Genomic DNA, 24,239 nt, shown 5'->3' on the forward strand with positions numbered 1-24,239 from the left:
AGTGTACTGGGACCAAATTACTCTGGGTGCCAAGAACTAATGTTAAATAAAATTGGAAAGTTATTTCTTTCCATGCTGCCCCCTTCTCTGAATCTCCAAAGCCTTTTTTTTTAAAATCCTAAGTGGAAACACATTTTGGTGCCATAATTTCAAACAAACCATCTCTTTTTGAACTCTGCAGCCCAGAACACAATAGCATATCAAGTTCACAAAATTTCAGATAAACCACGTTCAAGCTATAAAAATGACCCCCCACCAAAAGTCTTAATTTTTCCCACATCTCCTTTCTTTTTCCCACACTACTTTAAGGAAGCTCAGCTTTGCTGTCTCTTTGACAAGGGTTGCTGCTGTGGAGACACACACTGTTGCCCAGTGGCTGAATCTATTCATAATTTAGTTTAAGTTATGTTTTCCTGGTGGAGTCATTTTGACCACATTTACCATTTTGTGAGGCACAAAGTAGGCATTAGTGAGCGACTGAACACTCAAAGAAAGAAATGATTGGATTAAAATTGGGGTGCATTAACTATCATTCACACAAGAACTGTCTTATCAACCTGTTTTTACAACTTGCTCTGAGATAGAAAAAAAAGAAAAGTATTATTGTTCTGAGCTCTGCATTTTGCTTAAACTAGTGTGCTTAAAGCAGTTAAATACTACCATATTGCTTTTTAAAGTCATTTAAAAATACTCTAAGTTTAATAATCCATTGAACATTCAAATGTCACTATTATTATCTATTTATTTGGATACATATGGCTGTCTTTGTTTAACTTGTTGAAAGTAGTACCACATTAAAATAATCTGAATAAATGACCAGAATAAATAAAATGACTTGAAAGTTGCTCAGAATAATTGCAGAGAAGCGAGAGAAGCCAGAATAATTCCTCTTCAATCAGGTACCCAAATGTTTTATTATTGTACAAATGACTTATACATATATTATAGTAGCCTAAAAGTTTTAAAAATATGGACATCCTTTAGGGCAAAAAGGTGTAAATCTCTAAGAGGTAGAGTAGAAAACATGATTTATTCTGTTTTCCTAGCATTGCTAGTTTCCAGGTGTTCACCGTTTGATCCAGCTACAGGCAATGATTTTCTGAAGTGGTTTCTGATGGTGTCTGACATCATTTATAGTACTCTTGAACAATCTTGTAATGTGCTAAACTACACCAAATTAAGTGAGTTAGTGGCCAAAAAAGAGTCCAATAGACCCATGGGTATCATGAGTGTTTTGCTACTTGCTGCCTCTTGTATTCACTGCTCAGAGGGAAGAAGTAAAGTTTTTCTGATCCTCTGATATATCAAGTGGTGGATTTGGTGGAGAGCTATAGAGAATCTGGGACAAGTAGGAATGGATTGAACAGTCTTAAGCAAGTGGAAGTTTACAAGTTGCCAGACTGTGTCCTTTGTGATCATTCATGTATTTATTCATTCAGTCAGTCAATCACCAAATATCCATTGAAGTGCTGCTCTCTGTAACATGTGGCAAAATATGTCGTGTGGGAAATAAAGATGAGAGAGATCATGACCTTGAGCTAAAGGAGTTTATAGTGAGAAAGAGAGATGGCATAGAGAAATGAGTTGACGTGAAGGCACAATCATGTGTCAACATATAAAGCAATAGCGTGTATACGTTCAGAGGTAGGAGAGATTCCTTTCAGCTGGAGTGATCAAGAAAATACTCACTCATTCATATGCCCATTGGTTTATCACATATACATAGTCAGGTACTATGGTAAGCACTGAATACACAACAGTGAAGGAGAGGGTAAGCAGGCAGTTAAAATGCATTCATCTGATCACTCAAACAATATATATTGAGGGTCTACTGCATGACAAGCTTTGTTCCAGACTCTGGGGGTTGTTTGATGAATAGGCAAAGCACTTTCTCTCACAGAGCTTACATTCTAGTAGGGAAAATAATCAACAAGCAAGTAAATACATAATAATGCAATTTTAGATCATTAATGCTGCAAATAAAGTAAATTGGTTTAGCAGGGTAGATGATGAAAAGACATGGAAGGCTATTTTAGATTGGATGGCTAGGGAAAGGCTCTGGAAGGAAAAGATCTAACTGATGAGAGAAGTTGGCCACAGAAGACCCAGATGTCATGGGAAGTGCCAGTGAGAGGGAGGAGCGTGGGGATGTTGAGGAACAGATAGGCAGCCCAAGAGGTCACCATAAGGGAAGTAGTGGAGGGGAAGCTGGACAGTGGCTGGGGCTAGATCTTTTGGGCCCTGAGTCCATAGTCCAAGAACTTGGGAAGCTACTGGAAGATTTTAATCAGAATTGTGATGGGATCTGAGTTTAAGAGTTGGCTGGAATTGTTAAGAATGGAAGAAGCAGGAAAACTACTTAGCATGTTGAAGCCTTGAACTTGTGTAGTAATGGTGGATTCAGTGAGGAGTAATCAGGATTTGGGTAACTTTTTTAAATAGAGAGGATAAAGCTGGTGCATGGGATGTGAAGTGGGAGAAAAAGAGAGGAACCAAGAATAAATCCTATGGTTTTAGGCCTGAAGAACTTGTGGATTTTTGCACACTTGACTGATATGAGGAAGACCAGGAAGAAAATGGCTTGGGAGAGGAAATTAAGAACTCCGTTTGAGCATTATATTGGTTTCCTAGGGCTAATGTAACAAATTACTATGACCTTGGTAGATTAAAACAATAGAAATTTATTCTCTCACAGTTCTAGGAGCCAGAAGTCCAGGTGTCATCAGGGCCACGCTCCCTCTGGAGGCTCTAGGGGAGAATCCGTCCTTGCCTCTTTCAGCTTCTAGTGGCTCCGGACATTCCTTAGTTTGTAGCAACATGGCTGTAATCTCTGCCTCCATCTTTACATGGCCTTCTCTTTTGTGTCTGTGTCTTCTCCTGTTTCTTTTAAGGACATTTGTCATTAGATTTAGGGCCCACCTGGATAAACTAGGATGATTAATCTAGAGATCCCTAACTTAATTACACCGCTAAGACATTTTTTCCAAGTAAGTTAATGGTCATATTAACTTAATGCATGGCGTTAGGGTTAGGGCATGAACATATCATTTGGGGGCCACCAACTCAATCCCCTACTGGAATAGTAAGTCCAGAGGTCTTATAAAAGGTCTTCCTACCTAAAAAGGAGGCAGGAAGAAAATTAAGACAGCATTGTGGTCCTGGAAGCCACAGCATTTCAAGGCAGAAGTTGTGACCAACAGTGTCAGATGTTGCTGAGAAGTCCAGGAACATGAGAATAGTAGACTCATCACTGGGTGTGATAATATGGTGGCCTTTACATGTGTGGTGTCATTGGAATGGTGGGGCTGAAAGGCTTAGCAGCATGGATTACAGATAGAATATGCAGTAAAGTAGGAGAAAGTGCCAGAAAGGACGTCTCAATCAAGGAGTACAGCATGCTATGAGAGAAAACAGGAGCAGCCAAGATTTGGGTGGGGAGGGAGCAAGAAAACATTTCAGGAGAACTGACATCTGAATTGAGACCTGAAGGCTGAGTCCCATTTAGCCAGCAGCCAGTCCAAAAAAAAAAAAAAAATAGGAAGAGAGTTTTTTAGATATCTAGAATATAAGGAGCCACCAATGGGTTTTATGTAGGAGAAAGATATAAACAAATTCAAATTTGAGAAACATGACTCTGGCCGATGAGTAGTGAATGGATTAGTGACTAAAGGTAAGTAGCATAGGGTGTGTTGCTCCATTCCAAGCAATACCTGGTGGCAGCCTTTACTGAGAAAGAGGTGGTAAACAGGGGTGATATTAATAATACTGAGTAATCAGTGCTCTAGGGTCACTGGCCAATCAAAATGGATGCTAGCTCCAACAACTACTGTAAATGTACTGGCACAGGACCACAGAATATAATCTGCTTGTATACTTAGGAAGGACTGAATAGGTCCTAGAGCAATTGAGAGGTTATAGTTGACAAGATTTGTTTATGGATTGCCTTGTTACTTAGGAGCTCAGCAGGACAAGTAGGTCTGCCGAGAGGAGGTGGGCAAAGTTTCAAGTTCAATTTGGGTCAAGCTGAATTCAAGGAGTGGTCCAGGCTAGGTGTGGTGGCTCTTGCCTGTAATCCCAGCACTTTGGGAGGCCAAAGCAGACAGATCACTTGAGCCTAGCGTTGGCAACATGGCAAAATCCCATCTTTACAAAAAATTTAAAAATTAGCTGGGTGTCATGGCACACGATTGTAGTCCTAGTTACTTGGGAAGCTGAGGTGAGAGGATCACCAGAGCTTGGGAGGTCCAGGCTGCAGTGAGCCATGATTGCACCACTGCACTCCAGAAGCCTGGGCAACAGAGTGAGACCCTGTCTCAAAAAAGGGAGTGTTCCAGACCTGTAAGTGCAAATATCCACTAGGCCTTGGAGAGGGCTGGGCTGGCAATATGGTTTTGGGCATCATCAGCATGTGGACAGGTAATGAAAGCCAGGAGAGGGAATGAGTGCACCAGAGGAAAGCCACAGAGTCAGGAGTAAAGAAGGCCAGGGATAGAAACACCAGCCCTTGATGCATGAGCAGAGGAAGAAGAGGCTTCAAAGAAGTGAGAAAAGGAGGGCAGAGAAGAAGGACAGAAGCCAGGAGAACTCAATGTCAAAGAAGCAAATGGAAAAAGTGTGTCAGGAAGAAGGAAATGGTCAAAGGAGTCTTGTGCCACAAAGAGATCTAGAAAGAGAAGGAAGGAAAGATTCTTTGGGTGGAGCAGCAACAACATCATTGATGAGTTTGGCAAGAGCAGTTTCAGTGTGATGGTGGAGGTAGAGGACAGACAGCAAGGAGGTGACAGGAAGAAGTAAGAATATAGAAACGGTGAAGTTGGAAGCTCTTTCAAGGTAAGAAGGGGATGGGAAATAAAGTGTTAGCTGGAAGGGAACGTGGAGCTGGGGAAGACCTGAGCATGTTGAAATGCTCCCTGTGCTCGTGGATTCCACATCTTTGTTTCATAAATTGGGAAGGCAGTCTGTGTCAGGCTCTCTGGTGGCTTTGGGATGGGAAAAACTCGAAAGAGAAGGACATATTGAATACCTAGGTGGAAAAGTGAATACTGAAGAGGCTGAAGATTCTGAGAAGCTGGGAGAGAGCAGGATAGCCCTTAGATCCGTATGAAGGAAACTGCCACATCCCTTGAAACTAAAAGGAAAAACAAAGGATGATTGCCAAGATAGATTTGAAGGTTATGTGGCAGAAGCTGATGGGGTTACTATCTTGTGTTTTATATTTTCATAGTCATTTGGAGGAGGAGTGAGACTAGGTGGATGAATCAGCCTTTGGCTCCCATCACTACAGAACTATTCTTGTCGAGGTCACCATGACCTCCAATGTTGCTGATGGTCCTCGTCTTATTAGCAGCATTGGATGCAATTGATTGTTCCTGTTCCTTAAAACACTGTCTTCTGTAGCTTTATCAGATATATTTCGTACATTACGTCAAATAATCTGGGCCCCACTTCTTACTCCAGCTACTGCTCTGGGGGAACTGTTACATATAGGGTTCAGCTAGCTTTGTCCATGCACAAGCTAACCATGTCTTCCTTCTCTTGCTTCCTGTCCTGGGGTTTCCAGGCCACCCCCTTCCTTAGCTACCTAGTGCTGGTGCAATGGGTCAATGAAAATGGGAGGTCAGGAGAGGAAGGGGAGAGGACGTGATGGCAGAGATGAATCTTCAACAGGGGAAGAATAACACAGGCTTCCTCTCACCTAGGCTTATCTAGCTACTGCCATTTAAAGTTGATATTATTCATCTCTTTCCAATAGAATAGAAGCTCCATGAGGGTAGGGATTTTTATGTCTTGTTCATTGCCCACCATCTAGAACTGTACCTTGCACATAGTATACTTTCAATAAATATTTGTTGAATGAATAAATGATAGAATTAATAATGTGATTTGTTTATGCAGCCATGAATATCATCAAAAGGGCAGTCTGGGTGGAAGAAACAGCTTAAGCAAAGGGCGGAAGACAAGCATTTTCAGGTTATGTGTCAAGGGCAAGGATTAGTTGTCCCATGTTGAATAATTTGCTTACAGAACTACTTTTTATTCAGAACTTTTGATACACTTCACTATATAACAGTTCACTGTCTGAATGTTTTCAAACAAAAGCGAGTAGAATAAAACCTGGAGAAATTATATCTGGCACATACCAAGACTGTTGTCCAATGACCGAAAACAAAGATGGCAAGGCTTCTAAAACAACTCTTTCCACTTTCTGACTGAAAAGATAATATAGAATGAATAAATCGGACAAAGTAGCCTACTACTTAGAGAAGTGTATCTTTTACCTATAGCACCCAGATTAACTAATATTTCCCTAAACAACCAAACTTTTCCTCTCTTCATATTGCCTGTGCTAACAGTTTCTTAGGATACTAATTATTGGACTTTAATAAAGATAATATAAATTTTTTTAAAGGCAGTTGTTTTTAAAATAAAAGAGAAAATCCAAGCTTCTCTAACTTCTAAGCTATTTTCCAGAAGCCCCTAGTTGTGTTTATTTTTGCTCAGGGACTATCTCAGCTTCAGTGTGGTTCAGACGTACAAAGTCAGCTTACGTGCCCCGCAGAGCTACATTTATGTAATAAATGGAACACATTGCCTCCAGCTCCCTCACTGGATACAAGCAAGACTCTATGCACTGCTAGGCTGGGTGGCGCTCCTTGAGTTTGAGAACTTATTGGTCGTCTTGGAGGAGGACATGACTGCCTACTTGCATGGCGATGCCTCTGATGAAGGCAGTGCTTCCAAACTGCCCTCCCTCTTCCCTCATCCCTCCCTTTACATGATGCTTCCCTATCTAACTAGTAATAGATCAATTAATTCTTGAAGGTGCCTGAGGATATTGAACACGCCTCTCAAGGAGGGAAGTACATATGGGTGTTGACTAGAGTTCATTAATCCTAGGGCTAATCTGGTACCTTCCAATGGACACATTGGAGTGGAAGCTCCTGAGGCCTTCAGCAGCCTAGTTGAGTTAGAGGTTATAGAAAAAAGAAAATAACAAGGATGATGGATAAACTTTTAGCATTTCTGCAGTAGTAAGAAGGATATTGCATCATTTTTAGGGCATTTAACAGAAATTATTATAGCAGTAGCATATCTGTGTCCACCACACAAGTTCTTACGTACATTTAGTTCAAAAGGAACATTTATTGCACTTTAAAGTGCTTCTTGGCTGGCATGGTTCTCTTTACTTTCTCTAAGGCCCTAAAGAACACAAGGATCTTCTTTTTGCAATAAGGAATTGAGTGTATGGATCACTCAGTTTGAATGCCAATCTCAGTGAGTCAAACATCCAGCATTTCTGTTCCCCTGACCCCATATCTGGAAAATTGCCTCCATTATTCATTTAGTTTCTTTCTGTAGCTAGAGCATTTCTTTATATTTTCACTTGGTTATATAAATGACTTTGGAAGTATACAAGTAATTTTTCAAGGTAAACTGTCCATTTTTGTTGCAAAGGACCTTCCGGGGAAAGCACACAGCTCCCACTTCTTCCTGCCAGAGCTTTTTTAACAGGCAGCTCCAAGATCTTTATCATTTATGTCAACCTAATTTTGTTGATAGCTTTGGTTTGACTGAGAGATGGATACCTCACTTTTTCTGCTGTTCCATTCCTATACCCTACAAACTGAAGGCTTCTCTGAAACAATGAGATCTGCATAGTGTTTTGTTTATAATTCAAATGGACAAGTTGAAAATGTCATTGGTTACTCAGCTACTTATTGTTAGTTTTATTGTTAGGCATGGAGAAAAGGCATTTATATGGAATTTTTGTATAGAAAGAAATGAGAATGTCTTAGTTTTATGCACACACACACACACGCACAGAAACACTCATGCTTATTTTAAAGTACTAATACCAGAGGTGATTTTAGGGTTCTTTAGTACGATCCATTTATTTTGCAAAGGGGAAACTGAATCCAACAGAACTTAATTAGTTGCCCAATACTATAGAACTAATTGGTCATAAAGTCAGAATTAGAACCTAGACCTCCTGAAAGTTTTTTTCCTTGCTATATAGTCTGAAATCTATGAACAGTGTAAATAGAAATCATGACCTCAGATGGCATGAGGTTTACTAATTCATTGATTAGCCTTCTTATGAATGTATTGGATCAATAAAGACACAGATATTCATTCCAATAATTGCTCCTTTCTGTCCATCTCTGCTTTTAGATGTATCTAAGTAAATGTCCTCTGCATCAATCAGATTGTGGCTCTCATTGTTTCTTGGGTAATAGTGCTACTAATATGCCTTGTTTAGAATGTAATATATATGATATCTGGAAAGACTTCTCTTATGGATTTTTTTGTAAGAAGAATAATGACTTTTTTATACAATAACAGTTAACCTGGCTCTGTTTTCAAACAAAACAACATATTAGTATCATTTCTAGTTAACCATATCATCCAAGTATTCAATTTTCTTTGCAGAATAGAGCACATTTACATCCATTTTGATCATATAAACAAAAACATAAGTAATTCTGAATGTAACCATGCTCAGATTTCCTCAGTCAGACAGAGAGCTGATAAGTGTTTAATGGCTGGGGAATAATAGGGAAGGAAAGGGAGGGAGACCGTCCTTAAAACTCGGATATAAACTAGAGGGAGAGAGAACAGGTGCCAAAAATATAAAGAAGAGTGCCTGGGTGCACAGAAACTATCATCCTTGTGCAAACATCAGGTTGGATTTATTTATTGAAAGTAGAAGTGCACATGTACCCTAAAACTTAAAGTATAATAATAATAATAAAGGAAAAAAAAGACAAAAAAAAGAAAGTAGAAGAGAAGGGCCATTTTAATTCAGGGAATATCCTACTCTTCAGAAGATTCACCTCATGTCATAGAATACATGGGGATTATGAATTTAAAGATCATGGTAGCTCTTCTCTGATGATGTTAGTTTTGTTCATACTAGGCCATCTTTGTGATTGCTGGAAACTTTCCAGAAAATGTAGTATTTAGGAATTTCAGTAGGTCTTATCTGTATTCTCATGAAAGAGCAGATTATGGTTATTTCTTTAAGCATGTATGTTACATACTTTTAAAAATAAACCGGGGGATTTCCTGTTATGTAAAACATACATATTAAAAAAGGAGGGAACGTCGTGTCTCCAGTTAATGTTTTTCCACTCATACTTCTTGTAATTTTTTCCTAGTCATTTATTCCTTTATTTATATGTGGATTAATTCCAAACAAACTGCCTACCATAAAACTATGCCCTTCTTTAGAAACAAATTAAGTCTATATTCTACGAAAAACAAAACATATAATCAAAAACATAATAAAATGTAATAAACAAAAAAGACATATGGAGTGAAATTTTGGAACTAGATTTGGAGATAGTTATATCAAAAAATCTGACACATATTTCACCACGACTCCTTTTCTAACTTTGTAAATGAAGAGGTGTAGTCCACATATCATTAATTTTTCTGAAAGACATTTCTCATCCTAATGTTTTTATGTACCTTTTTGCTTTTCCCCCACAGGTCAAAGATGTTGATTCATTCATAGGGTGAGGCCCAGAAATCTGCATTTTTAAACAAGTACCCTGGACATTTCTAAAGCTGGCTAAAGTTTGAGAGACACTATCCAAGGGAAATTTCTCCGTAACTCTTTTTCTCAGAAGAAAAGTAAACTAAAAGTAAAAATAAGCAGTACCACTAAGTTTAAAGTGATCTTCTCCTAAAAGAAGAAAAGGCCTATATTCAGGCACAAGAAAAGTATATTCTCTTTTATCCATGCAGAAAACAGCTAGTGGTTGAAAATCAACACTTCAGACCTCTTGTCTACATAAAGCCAACTGCCCCTTTGTTTTACTGATGTCTTCAATGATTTTACTTAGATTTTTCTACGGCATTTACTGAATTAGCTAAGCAGACACAGATCCAGTCCTTTATGAATATGGTTTGGAGACTCTCTACTGAATCAGCACTCTTAGCTTCACCGACATAGTCTCTTGGTAGACCAGAAGGTGTATCTTATCTGGAAAGACTGCTATATCTACACCCACAAAAAGCATTATTTATCTGAACACTAAATTCTGACTTCCTTGCCATTTTAGGGAGCCACTTTAAAACATTTTCAGTATTTGCTATTTTGTAGCAGCAAATCCTTCAGAGGGAGGTCAAGTGATGGCCTTTATCTGTTCCCAGTGTCTTGCCCTTAGGTCCTCAGGGCACCCCCTGGACAGCAGCCTTAGGAACCAGGTACAAAGCACAAGCACTGCTGGTCCGCGTGATAAGGAATCACTTCCAGACTGGGCCTTCCCATGGGCTTCCCTGAGCTTCCTGGACTCAAATCATAGTCCTTCTTTTCCTCTCCCCTTTGGACTTGATAAACGCAGTCCCATTCATTTAATCTCCAACTTAGAAATCCGGAGAATGTGAGCCCTGGGATTAACTTTCAGACACCCTCGTCGATAACCTTGGCCACTTAGGTTGCTGCAGCCTGTCCCCAGGGAGACAGTTAGAATGGAACAATGACACAAACAACACCAACAATAACAACAGCAGCAGAAGCAGAAGCAACAATAGTAGAACGAGAAATAATTTATAACATGCTTACTACATGCCAGGCACTAAGTGCTTACCCATATTAACTCAGTTAATTCTTATAACAACCAGATGAGGTAGATTTTCTTATTATCCCCATTTTACAAATGAGCAAACAGAGGCACAAGCAGGTTAAGAAACCTCCCCAAGGTTAAACAGTGAGAAACAGCAAAGATTTGAACAGTGAGAAACAGCAAAGATTTGAAACAGCAAAGATTTGAACCTATTGTTCGGGAGTCCATGCTGTTACTCATTTCTTTATGCTGCCATAATCTAATATAAAATTGAATAACAATAAATGCACCTTATATTTGTATAGCTATACACACTAATTTACATGATCTTCCTAAGAACTATGAAATGGCTGTGATTATCCCCATTTTTAAAATGATACTATAAAGGCATAAAATGCTGTATTTATGGTATGCAACCCTTTGGTGAACAACCCTATAAATATTTAATTACTTATATTGATGTTCTTCCTACGTCTAAGAAAAATGTTATTTCCATTCCCAAGATGTTAGTAGAGACGAAGATTTTTCAATTTGTCTCCTTGATTTTGTTGGATTATAGCATTAAAGTTATTTTTACAAAGCCATCTACGGTAACCCAGTAGAAAGGGTAAGCCTATTGGCTTAGGAAAACTGAATGGCATTCAGTTTCTTCAAAGAAATTTGGGACAGATGTGGGTTTTTTTTCTTCTTCTTCTTCAACAAATCCAGAAGATGAAAAATGTATTTTATTTCTTGTGAAATGCATTTTTCTGTTCATCTCAGTATGTGGGACTGTTGAAGTTTATAAGTTTGGCAGTGTTCTAACATGGCCATCCTGTTCTCCTTTAGCAACTTTTTAAATGTATTTTTTTTAATGAAAACAGAACATAGTGGAAAACTTTTTTCATCTTTTGACATTTACTTGTTGGTTAGTGTTTTCTACCAACAAGATCTCAAACCAGTATGACAAAACATACACAACTCATTTCCAAAGGCATTGCAAATGATGGTGCCTGGCTCTTCTGTACAATGTTTTATTATTTATTTATTTATTTTATTATACTTTAAGTTCTGGGATACATGTGCAGAATGTGCAGGTTTGTTACATAGGTATACATGTGCCATGGTGGTTTGCTGCACCCATCATCTACATTAGGTTTTTCTCCTAATGCTATCCCTCACCTACTCCCCACCCCCGACAAACCCTAGTGTGTGATGTTCCCCTCCCTGTGTCCATGTGTTTTCATTGTTCAACTCCCATCTGAGAATCAGTGATGATTTTAGAGCTGTTAACTAATTCTTTTTAGGTCAATGTTGGTTTATTGGAAGGGAAAATTTTTCTCAAGGTTTCTTATACAACAATGCTACTAAATTGCAATGTGGATACTCCACGGGATTTTAAAAAAGTTTTAGTGTGGTCTTGCTTGGAGGCAGGTGGGCAGACAGAATGGCATTTTCCATTTCTTCCTGGATTTAGGACCCTAAGAGATTTTCCCAAGTCATTTTCTGGAACTCACGAAGCTCCCTTGGCCTGCTGACTCCACCATCAATGAAACCATGAGATTCTTCCCTGGTGTTCCAATCTCCTTTGATTTTTCAGGCCTAATTTAAGCTTTCATTTTCATATCCCAGCTTTGCCTTTACACTCAATATTTTAAAGAGCTTCAGAGTTGACCATAATTGTGTCCTAGTGCATGGAGAAGTTATTCCATTCTCTCCAAATTGTTATCCTGGATGATTGGATTTAACAACCTCTAGGAGGATTTGTGGAGGTTTTAGTTTGATTCCGTGATCATTGATGGTATTTTTATTTTCATTTGCTAAGAAGCTTTCTGCAGTACAGGGAATAGCTAATCATGCCATTCCTATCTTTGGCTCATCTTAACTTCCTTCTTATTAAACATCCACCTTTAAATACTATGATCTAAGAATCATAATTATTCCTATACAATGTGCTAACCAAATCACAGCACAAGTGATAGATGTGATTTAATAGGTAGTGCATGCCATCACATGAAATTCAGTGTTAGATATAACCATATCTAATGCTGTCTTGTTCCTGTCTTGTAGTTCACCTATTAAACCTACTAGGCTGACAGAGCACAATCTTGGCGGAAGCATGGAAAGAGAAGAGAAAGAATTCTCCGTAGACATGCATGAACATTCATAGGATAGGGAAAAAAAAGGAGTTCTATAAGCACTTTTCTATATTCCCTAAACTGTAATAGGCTGAATTTTTTGTGCCCCTTTATTTTCTGTTGGGTGCAGGAAAAAATAACTATTCTACAGATAGCTCACAGAAGAGTGGCCAACAACTACGGTTACATAGCCTGCTTTTACACAATTTTTTCCAGAACCCATAACTTGAATGAAAAGCTCTTTTTTTTTTCTTTGCTCCACTTGTGATGAGAATAGTTTGTTTGACTCATACCAAACCAAATCAAGCATTTCTGTGGGCACAAAGAGGAATGTGGAGCAAAGAAAGATTTTCTTCCTAAAAAAGAATGTGTGCATGGAAAACAAAATTGCTTCAGATTTCACAACATCCTTTACCATTAAACACGGAAGGCGGTTTCGGGTCAGTCCAATTTCCTTTGCAGATATTTGACTTTAAAAATCACATATTCAACTTTTAAAAATGGATTTGTGTGAAAGGATATATAAAAAAAATCTCATGGTATATAAGTCATGATGAGTTTCAGCTTATGTTTAACCTCTGCCTCTTCATCTTTAAGAGATGCAAATTGCCTCCAGGCAATAGTGGAAATGTCTTGTATATCTTGTCCTGCTTCCTCCAAATCAGCCCCCAAAGACGTTTACATTAGGAACTCAGAGTGATGCTGAAATAAATGAGTTTCTTCAAAAGGCTGACTGCCCCCTATCTAGGAAATTAAAAATCACTGGAGAGATTTTTTTAAAAAAGAGCAATAACAGATAAGTACATAGTTCTTGCTTTCTCAGCCAGCCCTATTAATACTTTTTAGAATCTCAAATGACTGATCCTGTTAACTATGTGGCTAATTTTAAGAGGGAGAGTAAAACTTTTTCTAAATGACTCAAGTATCATACTCTCTCAGTTGTTCCAAGATCTCAGATTTGTGACTGTACTTATTCAAAGAATGTCATGCATTTGCTTTTCTCTTCAAGAATGTAACATTACAAATGTCTTTTAAATATGATTTGATGTGAAGCTACAATAATTCTTTGCATGCATTTGAGAACTACAGATTCTGGCAGTTGACTCAGAAGAGCTTCTCTGCTTCCTTAAAACAATGAAAACAATCTCACTTACCTTCTCCCAAGGCTGCTGTGAACACTAAAATTGCGAAAAATCAGATAACTGAGATATAGAGTGAGTTCTGGATGGTTCTCCGGGGCCCGTGGCCATGCTGAACCTGGCAACAACCTCTGGGAAGTGAGAACAACAGGTATCACCATGATTATTACAATTTTATAGACAAGGAAAGCAACTCAACATGGAGAAATGACTTGTCTAACATCACTGGGCAGAGTTAGTACCTGAAAGAACCAAGATGCAAGTGCAATGCCTTTGATTCTAACCTCCATGCCCTTTTAATAAGGTTCCATGAGATTCCTTTATAAACTGTAAAGTGCCCTATAAATAAGAGGTATTACATGATCAGACCCCTTTGACCTTACTCCTATCTGAGGCCAAACTAGGAAAAGTCAGAGAAATATTGGAATGTTCCCATTCCTGACTCATCACTGGATTTTTCATAGGACAGTTCAGAGAGAACCAAAACAGAAATGGCAGTGAAATACCAGATATTTGGAGCAGAAAACTCAGCTCTGGGACAAAGGCTGGTCATCCGCTGAGAAAAGAGGCGATAATTTGGGAGCTGGAAGAGCAAGGTCACAAGAAGGAAAGATAGCTAAAGGAATGAGAGACACTGGGAGGAAAGGAAGGGTGGCCAAGCTGGTACATGGGCTGGTGCAGAAGAGTCTGACAGATGGCTTTCATCACTGAGTTCTTTTACATGATGGTTAGAATCCTTAAAGCGATGGCCTCCCAGGTGCTCTATCTGACCCCAGGTGTGCTGGGGGAGCCTGCACAGATCCCTTCTATCTCACCGCTGGCCTTCATGCTCTTTGTCACCAACCCTGGCACCTCTCTACCTGAGGGTCTTCTCTGGTGGGCAGAATCCACTCTGTCTAAGCATGGGTGGGTAGGAAGTGCCTGAGAATTAAAAACCCTCTCTTTCACTGGATGATGATGTGAGTTGGTGCATAAATACCCCAGCTCCCTCACCCATCAGGGCCGTAATGCTGAGCACATGCTCTCCATTGGCTTCCAGAGTTCCCTTTGGCATTAAGGTCCAGGTATTCACCATGGTCATGGTAGCCTGCTTGATAATGCTCCATGTTTTGGTTAAATTACCTCCCTGTCTGTTTTTTCTACTTCCCTTTTCCTGTTTCCTTCACCTCCCAAATAAACTACTTGCATTAGAGTCCTTGTTTCAAAGTCAATGTCTGGAGGAAGCTGAACAAGATGCACCTTGCAGAGAGAATCATGGTCATCTTGGGGAATAGCAACATCCTGCAGGGGCAGGACCAGGGACCAAGGGAACTAAAGAAAGGACCAGGAAGATGAAAAGTGTTCAGACCCATGAAGTCTCACCATAGCCAAGAAATTCATTGCAAGTTGTAGGTCAGAGCTGCTGATTGACAGCAGATTGGGCCCAGAAGACATTGATGACAGAGGCAGTTGAAGATCCATTGTCCGGTGAAGAGTCAGGAGCCACAGGCCAGGCAAGATACGCGAGGATGAGAGGCTCAGAACCTACAAGCAAATGCCACTGGCCCCTGGGGCTGAGGCCAGGAGTATTGAGGTGGGAGAAATTCACTGCTTATTAGAGCCAAACATGATCTTGGTCAGGATTTAATCCATCCTGTCCTGCAGATGAGGAACCGAGGTTAAGAGGGCAGATGTCCTACCAGAGGCCAATCGTACAACCATTTAGTTAAAGAACCAGGACTAGAATCTACCACTGGTACTTATCCACCACTCCATGCTATACTGAAAATGATCAAGTCAGAATTTTGATCCTCAGACTTAACACTTACTTGGAAAAAAGTACCTAGTCCTCTAAAAATGGAAAAATTCAAATTAAGTCTTCATTTCCTCCTGCGTTTGACATCCACATAGAAGGGCAGACTACATGGTCTAAAGCCTACCTGTTTTAGAGAGTGTGTATAATAACTCTTCATCACCGAATGGGAATGCTGCTGTGAGTTTTAATTACTATTCATTAAGGGCACAGATGTGGTCTGTTAAATAAAATGCTCTAAGTGAATTTCATGATAGTTTTACCAGATTATAAAGAACTTTCAAACACTCAAGAGCCCAACTATTTTGGTCCATACTAATGCTATATTGTTATTATTTATATTAAATATAATAGGCAATATTATAATAATAATGAATGCTATATTATACATCTGGTTTATCTTTAAATTCAAGTCAAAAAAATATTACTCTTGAAGAAAAAGAAGTATCTTATCAGGATAAGATCTAAAGCTTGTTTCAAAGACGAAGGCTACAAAGAATTGCCTCCTTGGAGAACTCCAAGGTAAAGATGTAGTAGTCTCATCAGTTTTGTCTCCTTGTAAACAGCTACAAATGTTTAGGGAAACATTGTACCTCTGAGGCACTTTGCTCTGATAAGCTTGGAATTCCCCTCGTATACTCTTTAAGTATTTTACTAAGGCTAGCTCTAGAGAAACAAGGATGGTCTTAGTAGAGCTAGTTTAGAGTGAATAACTGTGGCTGAATATGTACACTGTATACACACACACAGCCTGATAGAATTATTTGGAGTATTTAACATACTCTTTAATAATATTATACTTTGTATCTTTAATATCTGTATATTATGTGTTAAATAATAGTGTGTTTCTCTGTCTAGCTGAATACCTAGACATAAATAAATAGGCTAAGCAACCCAAAACTAGATCCCTGGAAACGGAAGACTGACTAATTTCAAAACATTAAATGTTGAAGATGGAAGGGACTTGTGAAGATCACTTAGTTCAACTCTTTATGACTAAGGAGACTCAGAGCAGAAGGAAAGGACTTGCAAAGGCCACCCAGTTCATCACTGTGAAGCCAAGTCTCCTGAATCTTAGTCCAGGTCACTTTCCCCAAGATCTGAAGGATGGCTCACTTGTCCTCAGGAACAACAGTGGGTTACTGGCTCCTTCATGGCCATAGCACCTCTCCTAGACTAAACACATCAAAATGTCACTTACATCAAAATCCTCTTGTCTTTTGAAAAGAGGTACAAGTTCCTCCATCCTTGTTGATACTACTCTGTGGAGATATTCAGGATCAAAATGAAACTTTGTCACATGGAAAGCTGAAACATTTGTAAAATTGTAGTAATGAAATGCAAGTGAAAGCGTTTTGCAAATTGTCCTTTACCCTTGTCAAGAGTTCCATTGAGTGGGATCTGAATGCTGTCACATCTTTTCAACCAATGGAGAGATAGTCTGATTCCATGCCCAGAAAGCAGTTCACCCATTTAATCTCATTCTCAAAGGGTTTTCTAAGTGCAGGACAGGGAGATCAAATAGCACTGTGGACTGTTGGGGTTGTTCTGTAAAATAAAGTAGTAGATAAACATCTTTCTCTGTTCACAAGGAGTGTACTACAGTCAGGGTAACCTTCAACACATGGAGGAGGCAGCCCCCTGAATAGCATAAATTCAGAACTCTGGGAAGACCCCATTCTATCTCTCTATATCCACAAACCTCTTGGCTGCCATCTAAGAGGCCACCATTTATATTTCATTTGTCCTAGTTTTATATCCCTATTAATGCACAAATATCTTTGGTAAGAATGACCCAAGATACTAACATTTTCTCCCTTAAACTAAATAAAGCTTTGGAGCATGAGTTTTGATGGGAAAGGAAAAAGAAAGCAAACACAGGAGGACTCTGAGTGGTACTAGCAGATAAGGAGAAGGGAATATCACTCAGGGAGGGGAAATGGTCAGGGAAAGGCAGCGCTGGTGTGGACTCATGAAAGCTGTACTTTTGGTGATTTTATAGCATGTCAGGAGCATGTTCTAAGTGTTCTCCAAGCTTAATTCATGTAATCCTCCATCTTATGAAGTAGATGCTATTATAATTATCCCTATTAGAGATTAGGACATAGAGGGAGAGATATTAAGTAACCTGCCCAAGTTTACATAGCTGATAAATAGCAGATTTCAAATATATGCCTTCTGGCTCCAAATTCTGAGCCCTGAAGCACTGTAGTGACCATTCATCTACATTACAGTTTTGTCACTGTAAAGGCCTGGCTGATTTATCTTGTTTTCCTCACTACTGAAACAGCTCTAATAAGACTCTCCCCTGCCCCCTAGCTGTCTGATAAAATGAGTTTGCATTTAAAGCCCGAAAGCTGCTTGGTCTTGACGACCCTTCCAGTACACTGTTTGCTCTGGGGTGCTCCTTTGGGACCCTTCCTAAGAGAAGCTCTGAGGTTTTGTTAGTCCCTTGGCAAATGGACTTCTCAACAAAGAGCCTAGGAGGGGTAAGACAGGCACGGTGTTGGGTAGAAATGGAGGGCTACCTATTTATAATAGATGCTGAGAAAGGCTGGGCCATCTCTGCTATATGTACTCAGTCTCAGAATCATAACAAGTTTCTTGTCTCTGTGGATGAAAAAGCACCACCCTGGTAGTGAAGGAATGAGGTACTGGCCTTTAGGTTAGAAACACATTAATAATCCAGACTCCAGAATGGGCAGTGCCACTGCTCCGGCATCCTTCTCCACAGACAAACATAAGACTCAGGTTTCTGGGCCATCCAAGGTAGCACTTTTCACAAATATCAAACATAAATAATTGAAGAGGCAATGTTTAGAAATGGAAAATGCAAAATCCCAGGTGAATTTGCTGCTTCTCTCTCTTTCTTTGTGCCTGTGCCTCTCCTGAATCTCCATGGGCACATGGCAAGCAGCGTGAGTCATTCTGACACCTCATGTACATCCTTCTAGACATTTGTGGTTTTTGTCACTGTTTTGAAGATGATCAAATAATAGAATAATGAGTTTCAAAAGTCTTTCTTAAACTGCCTACTTTAATGAAAAGATGAAAACCAAAATCTCCATGGATTTAGGAAGAAAAGTCATCACTCTATTTTGTACAGAATTTACTTATACCCCAGTTGAACCCCCACAAAAGTAGAGAAAAATGTAGCACAATATATGAGATAATTGTCACACGAACAATTTATTTTGATAGTGGTGTCATGCATTAAACTTCCTGAATACAGCCCCACACACAAAACTCTTTTCACATTTGTGTGTCATACATAGAATTGAGAAACATTTCAATTTTGCTGATAACCTCAAGTTGGAAATTAGTGATAACCTTCCTTAGCCCCAGTCATAGCTGAGACATACAGTTGGGTAATCAAATTAGGAGGGTGAGCTCTGCCTTCACATTTGCCAGTTCATTAAGTTAGATCTGCCTGGTAACCATGATAGCCAGGCTGTGTCATGATTACCTGATGTACCACTGAAACCCAACACATTATACATGTGTTTATACAATTAATTTGTTATTCAATGTTTAAAATAAAAATTCTGAAGAGGTATAAATTATGCCATACCTACTAACATACCCTGGGTAACAGAGGCTCTTCTGCATTAAATATGCCCAAGAAAATCATATTTCATCAATGCAAATGGGGCAGAAAATGCATCATTTTAGTGAGGCCAAACCACTGTGTCAGATGAAATTTACCAAAATGTACAGTTTTTGGTCATCTTACAGCCAATGGGATTGAGAAATAGGATCCACGCAACGCCTTAAATCCTGAAATGATAGGAGAAATATGGTTGCGTCATGAAATTTATCAGATACATCCCTTTGCCAAATAAATAAAAAATAAAAAAAGGACTGCAACATTCAACATCATGGGAAGAGAGGGAAGACAAGATGGCAGGGATTTTTTTTTTTTTTTCCAAACTCCACAACGTCAAGGGAAAACAAACTGGACTGTCAAAGCAAATTCTGACAATGCGGAGTGCTGTCCCTGGCAGAGGCGGCAGCTCCATCGCTCTGTTTGTTTGGGCCCAGCCGTGGCTTTTATTAGACTTTGAAGAGCACCCTAACGGTGGGTCATGGGGCGGTCACTACTCATCTCTGCTGTTGTTCCACGTGGCCTCTCTCGGCCGCTACGGGAAGAAGGGAATGGTTTCTTTAAGGAACGAGGCTATTTATAAAATAACTATAAAATCTAATATCCATTATGCACAAATGATAGTGTCAGACAGCTCCGGCGGCTGTATATTTGCTGGACATCAGCCTTCTGTGAGTATAAATTGCCCCGTACTGAGGAGAAATACAATACAGTTCACCAGAGACTTGGCTGCAAGATGTAGCCGCTTGTCTGTGGGCAAGTAATGACTTGCGTTTTCAGCTGCTTCTTGGTAAGAGCCTTAGTAATTGGAATCAGTTATTCAAAACATCGCTAAATGTGATTTAAATGGCAAGGATTTAATAACAGAGAAAGAAGCCATTAAAGGGGTTCAAGCAGGGGAGAAGGGAATTCCGTTTTTTAGAGCAGAGGGAGAAAAATAAAGCAATTACTTGATGTAAAGGCCAGAAACAGGACTCCTGCTGTCAGGGAGAAATCAAATCTGTCAGCAATTAGTGGGATCTTAGGAGGTAAAGAACTCTCCAGCGTTGAGCAGTGAATAAGGGGTTAGCAATTATATGAACTGATAAAAGTGTTCTGGTTTCCAAACAGCAGGTTAACAAGCCTTACTTTTTTCATAACTTGATGCAGATGTGATGGTCACACTTGAGGATATTTTTCGGTGGTTCGCCAGGAAAGTTCCTTAATAAGTACGTTGGGCGGCCTGTTTCCATCTCAAACTGTGTTCGTGCTACCTAGCGCAAAAGGATGTGTGGGAGAGCATTTTGATAGCAAGGCTCTTCTTTAATTAAAAAATGGAATAATACATTCTCTGAACATGCAATTAAAAAAAATCAAATGAGAAATTCACGTCCCCATGTCCATTCTTCCCATGGGATTGGCAGTTCCTGGTATTTTCAGCATGGAAGGAACGTCACCTGGTATAAAAGAGGCAAACTTTGTATCAAATAAATACATGAACTTTATTATGACATGCTCCTTGTTATTGTGTAGTCTTAGGAATAAAAAAACCTGTGACATATATTTATATACATATGTGGCCTACAGATGACTCCTATAGGGGGTCTCTAAAAATTATTTGGTATTGATGGATATGGGGTGTGAAACTCAGTCTGATATGTGAAGTTATATCAGAAGGAAAAAATCAATAGTTCCGTCACAAAAACAGTTGCAGGCTTTCAATTCAAGGAGCTACTCTGTCTGCTGAGAGAACACTAAGATGTCAATAAAAGCTGAGTATTTGAAATAAGGTCATGTAAAAAGACTCCCCTAGAGTCAATCCTCTTTGACTTGCTATGAGTGACCTGTTTATGATTTCGCTGATGCATATTCTGTTTTAAAGACAGAGGCAATTCTACCTCAGCAACAATACTGCAAAGAAATTGATCATCCAGCATATGCTACTGCTTTGTCAGTTAGCAGGAGAAAATTAGGAATTTTTTTCTTCCTTTTTTTTCATTAAGAAATTCAGTCAATATATTGGAGCATTGAGGACTACCTGCTTTCACTTTAAGCACTTGTATAAGCTAATTGTTAAAAAATATTAAAATTTCCTATCAGTGTATCTCAGGGGATTTTCCATTTTGAACAAAACTCCTCTGACCAGAAAAATGTTACCCCTCCTACCCAGGGGATCTGCTGTGGGTCGGCAGGGCTCCCATTGCTGAAACAACTAAGCGCCCTTAAAGGCCAACGATCATGAAACATCTGTGAACCCCAAAGTGATTCGGAAATGTAGGATCATCAGATTGTGGTTCTAAGGGTGGCTTTTAACCCAGCTCTAAAGTCAACATAAGTTCCATTGCTTTTCTCTTTTGCAACATGACTTTCTGTTTTATATTATTATTACATAGTATATGTATAATATTTACATTAAAATGTTATTGCTCAGTTTTCTTAAATATTATATTCATTTCATGAAAATTTACAAACAGCATCTAGCAGATCTTGTTAGCTAGGGATGAGCAAAAGACATGGTATGAAATTATTAGGTTGGTGCAAAAGTAATAGCAAAAACCGTAATTACTTTTGTACCAACCTAATAGAAGCGAGGGAACATCAGCATGAGCAGCTACAGTTCTGTTCAGAGAAAGATGTGCTCTTTCGTTGCTGTTACCAAATACCCCAAATGCACACACCATGTAGACTTGCAAAGATCCTATACTTTAAAATGAGATTCATTAAAACTACTTCCTGAGCACTAATATGTGCAAGACACTGTGCTGAGTGCTGTGTATTCATTTGTGTTATGTTTCAATTACTAAGAAACTACACAGATTTTTTTAAATACTGAGTTGGTTTTTAATTAATATGTATATGTGTGTATAGATTTTGAGGACTGCAGTTTCTGGATTTATTTAGTTAATTCCTGATTTTCTTACCATCTACCATTGTCCAGCTACCAAAGTCACTTATCTCAAAAAGAAACTGAAAGCAACTGAGTTAAGGAAGTGATAAAGATGAGAAATGCCAGATCAAAGCATCTAGTATAGGGAGATGTTCCAGCAGAAGAGTTTGCTATTTCTGTAGAAGTGTATGGCTATGGTTTTTCTATGAAATAATTGCCCTAAAATTCTTACCCACCAACCAAATTCTCACTTTTGGGTCAGGTTGATAGGATGCTGGGCTCTGGTCTCATCACAATGAGGACAGACTCACATTATACTGGGTTTTAATAATAAACTGATAGATTTTCACATGATCTCACCCCAGCTCTGCTAATGGCAGGCTGTGCTTCCTTTAACAAAAAGGTCCTCAGTTTCCTCATCTGGATGTAGTAATAATAACAATTTTTAGCCGGGCGTGGTGGCTCACGCCTGTAATCCCAACACTTTGAGAGGCAAAGGCGGGTGGATCACAAGGTCAGGAGATCGAGACCATCCTGGCTAACACGGTGAAACCCCCTCTACTAAAAATACAAAAAATAAAAATTAGCCTGGTGTGATGGCGGGCGCCTGTAGTCCCAGCTATTCAGGAGGTTGAGGCAGGAGAATGGTGTGAACCCAGGAGGCAGAACTTGCAGTGAGCCGAGATCGTGCCACTGCACTCCAACCTGGGCAATAGAGCAGGACTCCATCTCAATAATAATAATAATAATAATAATAATAACAATTTTTGGAATGTCCTTGTTTTCTACATTCCCTGGAAATTATAAAGGATAATACAACCCTGCTAAAGAAAAAAAAAATTGGAGAAAATAACGTCTTAAAGGTAGAGAAAAATATGTTTTTCTGGACGTAGAATTATCAAGTAATTCCTCATAGGCTTTCTTTATCTAGTTTCTCATTCAAAATAGGTACGAAGTCATCAGAGCAAAGACACCTGTGGTGCATCTCAGTAGAATATAGTTGTGAGCAAAACATATTTTTAAAAAGTGCTTCCTGTAACATCACTGGGAAATTTTGAGGTCTTTGAGTCTATGAGGGATGTAGTATTGTTCAGGGGAGCATATAAGAAAACTCAAGTGAATATTCTGCATGATTCATCAAGTCAAGTTCAGAATTGTTGCGATCATGTCTGTTCCAATAGAGTCATGAAAGAATCTTCACTAGCCAGATGTAAATATATGGCAAAAAAGGTTCAGGATCCAACTACCATCCTTTGAAAGCTGCTTGGGAAGAAAGCAGTTGCCTAAATTGCTTCACCGAGTCCTGGCCAAAGGACGCAGCTTCCAGAGGGTGTGAGCAGAGAGGCCTCTGCCAAACAGTGATCCTCACATGGATTTCAAAGACACGCTGCAGCTGAAGGCCCTCGGATGGGATGGAGACCAGTTGGTACCCTGTCTTTATGATTATTCAATTTGGCTGTCCTCAAACTGAGGACCGCCCCTGTGGGAGAGACTGTGTGAAGGTGTGCTTCTTCACTTTCACTGAACCGGGCAGCCTTTGCGGAGCAGTCCTGTTTTCAGGCATCAGCTGTCAGTGTCAGGAAAGAGTGGAGATCATTGCCAAATTAGAAATCTGAAGTGTCCCTGCTAGGAGGCTCTGTGTGCATTTTGACATGTCTGGCTGGCAATTCTTAAAAAAAGTAAATCCTAGCAGTTTGCTGGCATGACAGCCTTACTCGGCAGCACCAGCCAGGGAAGACTTGGTAAACTATTATTGTTTGGAGATTTGGAGTAGAGAACCTTCTGGGCTTTGGCATAAAATGACTAAGTCACTTCCTCCAGGTTTGTGGAGGAGGGGTCATCTTGCCTTTTACACTCGCTTTATATCCTGTGTTGGGCACCATAGCCATTAGGACATTCCTTCTATTACATGATATGATTGAACTCTGTCTTTTAATTTTGTGATTTTGATCTCCTTGAATTACTGATTAATCAGCCTTCCAAACAGGCGCTCACTCACTTGACTGGGGGCAAATCGTAAAGAATGCTGGTGCTGCCAGTCTGCATGCGGCTGTGCCTGCTCCTCTGGTTGGGACTGCTGGCCAGGATTGCAAAGTGGAATAACCTGGGCCACTTCTTTGCCAAATGAACTGTTTCATAACTTCCCAGTA

The 24,239-nt window shown here is 39.4% G+C and overlaps 1 protein-coding gene across 2 annotated transcripts in view; it reads left to right on the plus strand.

The window, feature by feature from the left end:
* LOC100970726 (protein CASC2, isoforms 1/2) overlaps positions 1–24,239 on the plus strand; it is a 164,913-nt gene that overhangs the window by 41,766 nt on the left and 98,908 nt on the right. Inside the window, exon 4 of one of the 2 annotated variants that reach the window (XM_003825636.5) lies at positions 9,493–11,433. The exons of the other annotated variant lie outside the window; for it this stretch is intronic. The gene's annotated coding sequence lies outside the window, so the exon portion shown is untranslated. Of the gene's footprint in view, positions 1–9,492; positions 11,434–24,239 lie in introns of those variants that run through there. 2 annotated transcript variants of the gene reach the window in all.

The sequence above is a fragment of the Pan paniscus genome, chromosome 8 (genome assembly GCF_029289425.2).
Source record: "Pan paniscus chromosome 8, NHGRI_mPanPan1-v2.0_pri, whole genome shotgun sequence".
Taxonomy (NCBI): domain Eukaryota; kingdom Metazoa; phylum Chordata; class Mammalia; order Primates; family Hominidae; genus Pan; species Pan paniscus.